Source organism: Hetaerina americana, unplaced genomic scaffold (assembly GCF_022747635.1).
Source record: "Hetaerina americana unplaced genomic scaffold, ioHetAmer1.1.p SCAF_3, whole genome shotgun sequence".
Taxonomy (NCBI): domain Eukaryota; kingdom Metazoa; phylum Arthropoda; class Insecta; order Odonata; family Calopterygidae; genus Hetaerina; species Hetaerina americana.
In genome coordinates, this window is record NW_027286874.1 from 46,158,981 (window position 1) to 46,168,107 (window position 9,127).

Sequence of the window (9,127 nt, forward strand, 5' to 3'; positions counted from 1 at the left end):
ATTTTTCATACCAACCGATTCGAAAATGGCAAGAAAAAGCATGTTTGGTCATGCCTGACCTCCCCTCTCTCAGTGAAATCACTACATAGTGGAATTGGTGTCATTATTAAATGTGATTTCTTCATTCATTTTTAGGCAACATTTATTATTCACGTCTGTATATTATTATTAAAAATACACATGTGCTAATAGACATTGTCAGGTGGCACACAAGTCCCAAATAATTGCAAAAGATAATACATAAAACCAGACTTCAAAACACAAATCTCTTTAACAAAACAAGTGAATCCCCATCCCATTTACAACCATTAATCAGCAAGAAAAAAAAGATAAATTAAAAAAAATTAAGCTCGCCATGGTTGTTAAACAGACTGAGCAGCAAGACCAATTCTCATGAAACACATATACCTTATTCACATATCTTTCAATCATAAACTGACTGGTAAATACTTTTTCTTCTTTCCCTTCCCGCTCATTTTTACATGTATTCTATTATCAATATTGGTGGTGAATAATGAATTGGATCAAATGATCAGATTGAAATGTGAAATCCTACTGAAGAAATATGGAGTGATACCTCTATTTAAAAATACTGAGAAGAAATGTGGGTTGGCATAGGTTACCACATATCCATACCATATCCACATTCTCATATGCATGGATTGCTGTTACAACAATCAACGTTATCCTTCCATCTCGTCTTCCACAGCCCTAAAACATCTACATTTCCTCTAATTATTTCCAGTTCAATATTTTCTGATTTCCATATGCTCAAAATTGCCCAAACATTGCTAGCCCTTATTTTGAGCCATCTGAAGGGTATAATTTTCCTAGCTTATTCTTGAGTATTTGTTTGTATTTTCCCTTCTTGTTTCCTAACATGTACGTTTTTTCACCTTCCTGTGCAGTGCGCTAGTTTCACACTTAAAACATTCCAAATTTTTGCATCACATCACCCTATATGTTTCTTTTGCCCTAGTTTCCAAACTCAGTTTTTCATTAAATTATTTCCACAAAAAGAAAATTATTTCTACAAAAAGAAAATTATTTTTATAAAAATATAGGTAGAATAAAATACAAATAATTGAATAATAAATTGAGCTGAGAAATTAATAGGTATAATATTATCCTCAACCTTTTCCCTATTTTATCTTCTTTAATCTGAATGTACGCTTATTTAATTGTTTATTATAACTAAATTAGAAAGGACAAATTGAGGTTCTTATGGCCTCTTTCTATTACATATTACTAACTATTGATTATATTAAATAATATTTCCTTAAGCCATTAACCCTTTACTGGTTAAGAATATATCATTTAATATAGTCAGTCTATGACTAGATTATTATCTGAAACTTCATCTGCCCCTTAAAATTGTTTGAATTAATCATGCTATTCCTACATTTCTGCCTAACTGCAATACAGGTGTAGTGTATATGATATGTTGCATGTAAAAAATTGGTTAATAATCGTGGAATATGATAAAATTGAAAAATAATTAAAACTCAAAGCATTCAATATTTTATATTTAGTCAGTAGCCAAGGTTACTTTCTCTGTTAGAGGTTATGGTTAACATTTAAATTGAATGCCTTCATTTGAATCTAGATAATATGAGCTCAATGACTGCATGATAGAAAAAACAGTTTCTCTGTTGATACAAAGTTGTGGGCCCTGTAATTCATTTTAAGTACTCATTAGCACACCAGCACTTGAATAGAATCAGCATGGGATGTACGATTAGCCTATTTATGATTAATAATATTCCAATGTCATATCCAAACTTTCAAACCTACTAATTCTTTTGGTAGCCTGCCAACCCAGAGTTCGTGGGTTGGATTACTGCTAAGGTGAATTTACCCACCTAGGGCATGTGTATCTATGTCTTTTGCAATGCTTAAACAAAGTGTTAGTGAAGATCAATCCCTGTCTCCTGCAGAGCTCCATAGTTTGTATTACTAGTTACACTATCCTTGATATAATTTTCAGGGGTTAGATGGGAGAAGGGACTATAAAGCTTCAGTCTTGCCTCAATAGAGTTATTAAATAAATAAATAAACTTTACTTAAAGTGTTCACAACATTTCATGAAAAAAGAGATTGGGATCCTTTGAGAAATTTAATCACGGTAGGATTTGAATTTGAGTCCTGGTGGTGGGAAGTCAGTACACTAGCCAGCACACCAATCGATTTGATCCTCACTTTTCTCAACTGGGTACGATCTAAAGATGCAGATGTTGTGTTTCATTGAAATGTCACATAATCAAATTTGTTGTTAGAGTTTATGATTCAATATGATCATTGCTGCTGTAGGACACATTAAGATCAGTTTTTTTAACTTCTAGAGTTGCTATTTCTCTGTTTTACTAAGGAACTGAACTTCTGTTTAAGCACAGCTGTGCCCGATTTGACTTAATTCCTTGTAGGACTGGTAATCCAAATTTCACTCAGTTAGTCGTTCCTCAATTCATTTGGTAGCATGGAAAAAACCGTTTGCGACCCTATTATTAACTTAGAGGAAATGAAATAAGCTCATTTTTTAAGTAATCAGATAAGGACAGTCAACGCTAATTAATATTGTCAGATCATCGGCTATGAAAGCCTTTTTCATAAATTGGGAAATAATGGCGTGCTACTGTTGCAATAATATTCACTGGTTCATTCAGGAGTTTAAACTTTGCCAATTCTTTGTTGACAAATATTTAATTATTTTAGGCTATTACTTGTAAGTAATTGTTTCAAAGTAATGAGTAATTTCTGAGAAAAATCATGTAAAATATGCTAGATTTTGATATTGTTATTAGTTTTAATGATTTGCAGCATTATAATGGCTAAAATTACCCCAAATATTTAGTCTCCAATTTGGTTCAGAAATCTAAATGCAAAAAATTCTCCGCACACTTAAATAAAAGAGAACACCTGCATTTTTCAAAATATTCCTCTCGTGTTCTCAATATGATCAAAATCAATGTCCTAGTTTTTGTAACCTGCATTTATACTTCATTATAGGGTAGTGGTACCTTAATGAGTAGAATAATGGGCTACAGAGCAGATGGCCTGGATTCAAATATAATTTACTTTGGACACCTTGGCTCTACCCAAGCTGTGATTTTTCATGCACCTATCAGATCATCTTCCAGGGAAACCACAGCCTGTGCAGGGAATGAGGAACTGGCCCTCATATCCTGATACATGAAGTTGGTATACCGTGCATGACAATGGAATGAGATGAGCTTTTACCTTAGTTTTTCAAACTAGCCTCATGGTTTATTGAGTATATTAGTTTACATCCTATTTATAGGAATAGGTGCTCAGGATATTAATGCAGTTTCTAGACTCAGTCAAAAGCAGATTAAAATCAGTGCAATTGATCCTTTTGGAAAATTTTCAGTTGTGTTAGCTCATCTACCCAATTCTTACATTTTTATCCCAATCAATCTCTTCAGATTCTATTCCGATCAAATACAACTGAATTCCTTTTCAATTTTGTTTTAAAACTTGTGAATTAAACAAAGGTGATCATAATGCACATCACCAAATATTTACATTTAAAGGTGAAGAAAGAAGGTGTATTCAGAAATGAGAATCTAGTGTCAGTCATGACTAATAAAACCCACGACTACTTTAATAAACTGATTATAATGCTGTTCAAAGTTCTGAGGTTATTTTTATGCATCTATTCTGGGGCTTCAGTTTATAAAAAAGGCAATTTATAATGTTAACTGGTATAACATAGCTACATAGGTATATCTTGTTGTTCAAGAATGCTTTATACTTATTAAATGTATTAATATTAGTTCTGATAACGAATGAATTTCAGTGGAACTTGATGCAACAAAAAATAATTTGCTGGCACCAGAAGTTTCCATAAATGAAATAGATACATGAGGATTCTTAAGAACTAAGCCTCAAGTCAGCTATTCTTTATATGATTGGCATACCTCATTTCCTTATATCATATCGAATATAAATTTATTTAAATAAAAGTAATGGTAGATTCATCGCAAATAGTTTTCCTGATGAAATAAGGTAATAATACTTGTTTAACAAAAGGGGTTTCCTGCCAGATCTCTCTCAAAAGTGCAGCTTTGGGATTCAATGATTTCAACTATTCAACTTTTGAATTCACATCTTTTTTTTTCAATGAGCTGTTCTAATTTTAAATATTATCGAGACCATTGCAACTTTCCTTCCCAGCATATATTATTTTTGGGTTGTGAATCTCAGCTTGTGGTTTTGAGCTATTGAATGAATGTTTTATTGGATTACATTAATGTAACATGATGATGACTTTACCACTACTTAATACAATGTGGTTAGAATTGTAATAGAGATGACTGATATTTTATATCATTTCTATTATATCATTAATTGCTAATTACTTAAATTATGAGTGATTTTTCTTATGCATATTTTCATGCACTTAGGGTGACGTGGTAGCTCAGTGGTTAGAGCAGTTGGCATTAAGCTAAGTTCCAGTGATTCCTCCAGTCTCTCTGTTCACCTTCAAGATCACTTAGATTTTCTAGTTACCAGGATTTTCTATGGAAGTTAGAGGTATCACAGAGAAAGGTAGCGAATGCCTTCTTGCTCTGAATGTGTGAATTGAGCATGCTTAGTACATGTCCTAGTGCAAACTGGGTTCCACTATTGAATATTAGAACAACCTCCAATTCTCTGTATTTAACTTGTGTTTGATAGCAGCTTCATTCTCAAAGTAAAAGTAAGAAATAAGCAGATTATAATTCTGAGGGGATTTTTCTATCTGGGGTAAAATGTCGGTGGATATATATTGGGTATATAAAGATGCTGATGAATTGGTATCATTAGAACTAGAAAGTGGATGGATACTATTATAAATAAATAAATTATCAATGCATTAATACCATACAGGATTTGCTTTGACTAGACACATAATTTGATTGGCTTTTCATTCATATGATTAAAAACAATAACATTGAATCCTTTTTTTTGTGCTCTGTTGCAAAGATAAAACAATTCTTTCACTATCACTAGAATGCATTTTTTTGTGTGAATGTGATATTATAAATTGTAGGCTTTTATGGGGCTGGACTAAATATTTAATTGGAAAATGTATGGGCAAAATAGAATTATTATTAGGGGATGTAATGTGCTGTCTTAAAAAAATTTTTTTGGCCGCATATTAGCATTCAATATCTCTTTTTTGTCATTATTAAGGAATTAATCTTTGGAAATCGATACCATTGCTTATAAATAATATTATGAAAATAAGTAAATAAACAAATGGGCCACATCTGTTTGTGCCTGTGGTTTTTTGTAAGGAATGCTTTCATATTGTTTGAAGTGAGATATACTCTGTGAGATATACTCTTTCACTTGCAAGGATAACTATTCTACAAATGACCTTAGCATGAAATAAATAGATATCCATAGCCCTCATATACAGATATCAATCATGCAATCAATCAAATCATTAGTTTGCAAGAAATGCTTATCTTCATCTGGTAAATATACTGTTGATGAAATGAGCATAGTATACCTATGAGCATTATTTGAAAGTCAGTTATGGGTGAAAAATTTAGTTTGATATCTGCGGTTGGGTTAGTTAGTGTTAAGTGAGAGGTTTAATTATTGCTTGATGGAATTTGAGGTACTGTGAAAGGGATCATCAATGGGGAATGGTAATGTGACTGTGGTCAAGGTTAAGGTTTGATGCGAATATTTCAATCTGTTACAGGGGTCAAATTAAATTCATTTCTTTTCAAAACTTGAAATTGCCAGGCCAAAATAAACATGCTTATTTTCAAAGTGCTTTGCAAAGATGTTGAGCTAGAGAGTAAAGATCTTTTTATTCTAAACTGAAAACTATGGCCTGCTTGTCCCATGCAAACAAAATTGCAAAAGTGACACGTGTTGATGAGTTCTTCTAAACTTGCATTCCTGGTTACATCTGTATTATTTCCGAGCTTGGTTTTCAATGACCCTGTTTAGCTGATCATACGAGATACTTTAGAAGTGTTAAGAACCTCCTGATTCAACAAATGATAATTTGCTGTTAGAGGAATCTCTTTGAGAAAATGAATGTTTCATTAAATACAATGTTTTTCATCAAATTAAAAAAAAATTGAGGATTATCCATTTATTTATGGAATTGTGAGTTCTAAGTGAATTCATAGAGGGGAAATTTAACAGAAAACACTGACCTCACAGTGATCAATGAGAAGTTCTTATATGTCTATTCTATGTGCTTGTTTTCTCATCTCAAATGCCAGATATTAATTCAACACCTCTAATAGCAATCATACACATTTTTAGGTGCACATTCTCTATTTTATCCATATTCCAACCCAAATAACTCTATTTTGCCAAATGATGGTGAATGTCAAAACCGTTATTTCAATTGATGTGCACACAATTAAACTGTCCACTTCATTCGTAATTGCCAGACTTTTGATGTCATCTCCTTTAAAATTGCTGGAAGAAGTAAAATTTTTTAGTGTCAGAGATAGAATTGATTGTTTTTTCTTTCCAGCAATCAAATTGTTTCCTCATACTAAGTTATAAAAACTTCTAACATTCTGGAGTGCAATCATTTTTCTAGTCTGTTAGAGTATAATTTACCTCTTAAAGCTTCTATAGTTTGAAGAAGATAAGAAAACAGTCCCAACAAATTTGATAAACATCACTTTAAAATATATATTTCTTTATTTTTCCATTTATAAATTGAGGTTTTGCAGAATATTGTTCTAAACAATCAGCTGTTATAACAAATGTTGGTCCTGATTGTAAGCATGTCTTCTATAATTATGTTGCTGCAATACTAATTGGAACTTAAGTCTGTCCGGTAACTTGAAGCCTTGAAGATACTGTGGAGAGATCTAAAAGCCAGCTGCTAAAGACACATCTGGAAAAAATGTTCTCACTTGGCATTAAATAGGATGGAAAGTATTAGAGAAATAATTACATATGTATGCATTTACTTAGAGATTACAATTAAGTTTACAATGTATTTCGAGGAATTAAATTTGTACTTACAAAATACATTTGATTCAGAATATTTGTGGATTTTTATTGGCATCTTAGGATACCAATCAGCACTTTAATTGTGTGAATATAAAAGTAATGGTTCTGATAGATTAATATATAACAGCATTTTTTGCATTTCAGAAGAAGATGTTTAACCCGGAGTTAATTGGTATTGTCCTTTCGTCAGCGAATCTTAGATTGTGTTCCTAAAATTTAGTACCAGCATCCTTACTCTCTACTAACAAAAAAGCCTAGCCTTCTACCTATATTTTCTCATTAAATATTTTACTTAACAAATTTATTCAATTAACACTAAAGTATATGACCCAATAACCATGTTCAGTTCTTTTGACTATGGTCTTCTCTAATTTTGAAAGTCCAGCACAAAGTCTTCCTATTTCTTGAGGTTTTGCTACAAATTAAGGCAATGATCTAAAAAAAAACTTGGTTGTAAACCCTTAATTTCTTAAGTCTAAATATTTTCTATTTTACAAAGTTCATTTGCTGAAAGCCCATTTTATCGATTTAGTTCCCCTTTTGCTTTTAGCATTTCTGCTCTTTTTTCAACACCCTTCCTTATTTCAGCATATAAACAGGAAAAGGGCAAAATTACTTTCATAATATCACTTAATTGATTATATAGTGCTCTTTACACAGTATGGTTAACATTACAATGCTTCATTTAGTTTACTATAAGGAAGGAAACTTAAATTAGTCAAATGTAGAGTTCAAAAAATAAATAATTATTATTATCATCCGTAATCTACCGGTTAGGATTGCTGTAGTGCAGGGGTAGAGCATTGGACTATTGACCGAAGGCATGCCACTCTGGACACCCAAGCTGGGTGTTTTTTTGGCTGCCAGGTCTTCCTGAGGAACCATAGCCGCCACAGGGAAAGAAACTGGTCCCCCTACCTTGATGTATGAATTTGACATGCTGTTGGGCTGGCTGAACTCTACCATCACCCACCAAACTGACCTTTAGGTTGATGAAAAGTGAATAATAGCAATTTTGGGAGTTCCACTGATTTTTATTTTAAAAATGACCGATTTTATTGAATAGTTGACATCATCAACTGATGATGTCGACTATTTAATGTCTTCGGTCATTTTTAAAATAAAAATCAGTGGAACTTACAAAGTTGTTCTTATTCACTTTTCATCATACAGTTCCATCAAGCTGTGCCAAAAGCCATAGAATTCACCTTTGGGTTGATCATTATGTTTTTTTGATTCATTATTTTAGGTAGCTTTCTGTTGGGCACAAGCTACCAAACGACACAGTGACAATTCCCTTCTCCCTAATAAAACACAAACTTACATCCAGTCTTATAATAGGCATATCTTCAATTCTGCATACTTCCTTCCTCCCTCCATTCCATCCAACATTGCTATCCTATTCCTGTCCCTTCCTTGCTTGCCTAACATCCTGCCTTCTACCAGAGTCTTCAGCATCCCATTCCCAATCAAAATACTTGGCATCCACTTTCCCTGCTGGCTTGGTAACACATATTTCTCCAAACATTCCTGCCCACATCATCGCTCAGCCTAGTATGTCCTCATTTGTTTTCCTTTCATTCCACTTCATCTTTTTCATCCTTCTCGACACCCACATTTCAAAATACTTCATCTATGCTCATTTTCCTGTTTCAATGACCATGCTTCCGTAATGTAGAAACTTCTCTCCATATCAAGGTTTAGATGAACCTTTTCTTGATATCCCTACCCAACATCCCTGTCATCAATTCCCTCCCTGTTAAAACCTTTTGCCTAATGCAGTTTGTCTCTACAATATAATGCTATGAATAATGCCATTATAAAATTAATTAGACACCTTAGTCTAAATAAGGCAGATTAAAAATTTTGCAGGAAAATTTGTACCGAAATGTTGGTTAATATAAGGGAATTATTGGTGTCACTTACGAGACCAAGAATGATTTCTATGTATTTCATCATGTCACTCATTAGGTAATCGGATCCATATGTGCCTCTCAAGGTCGGGGGGCTTTTCGGGATTGGATAGGTGCCAGGGTTTTACAGGCGAGAGGGCGAGGAAGCCACCTCGGCATTCCCGTATCTTCTGGCTGTAAGGAAACGGGGTGGGGAGGCAGTTCGAATGACC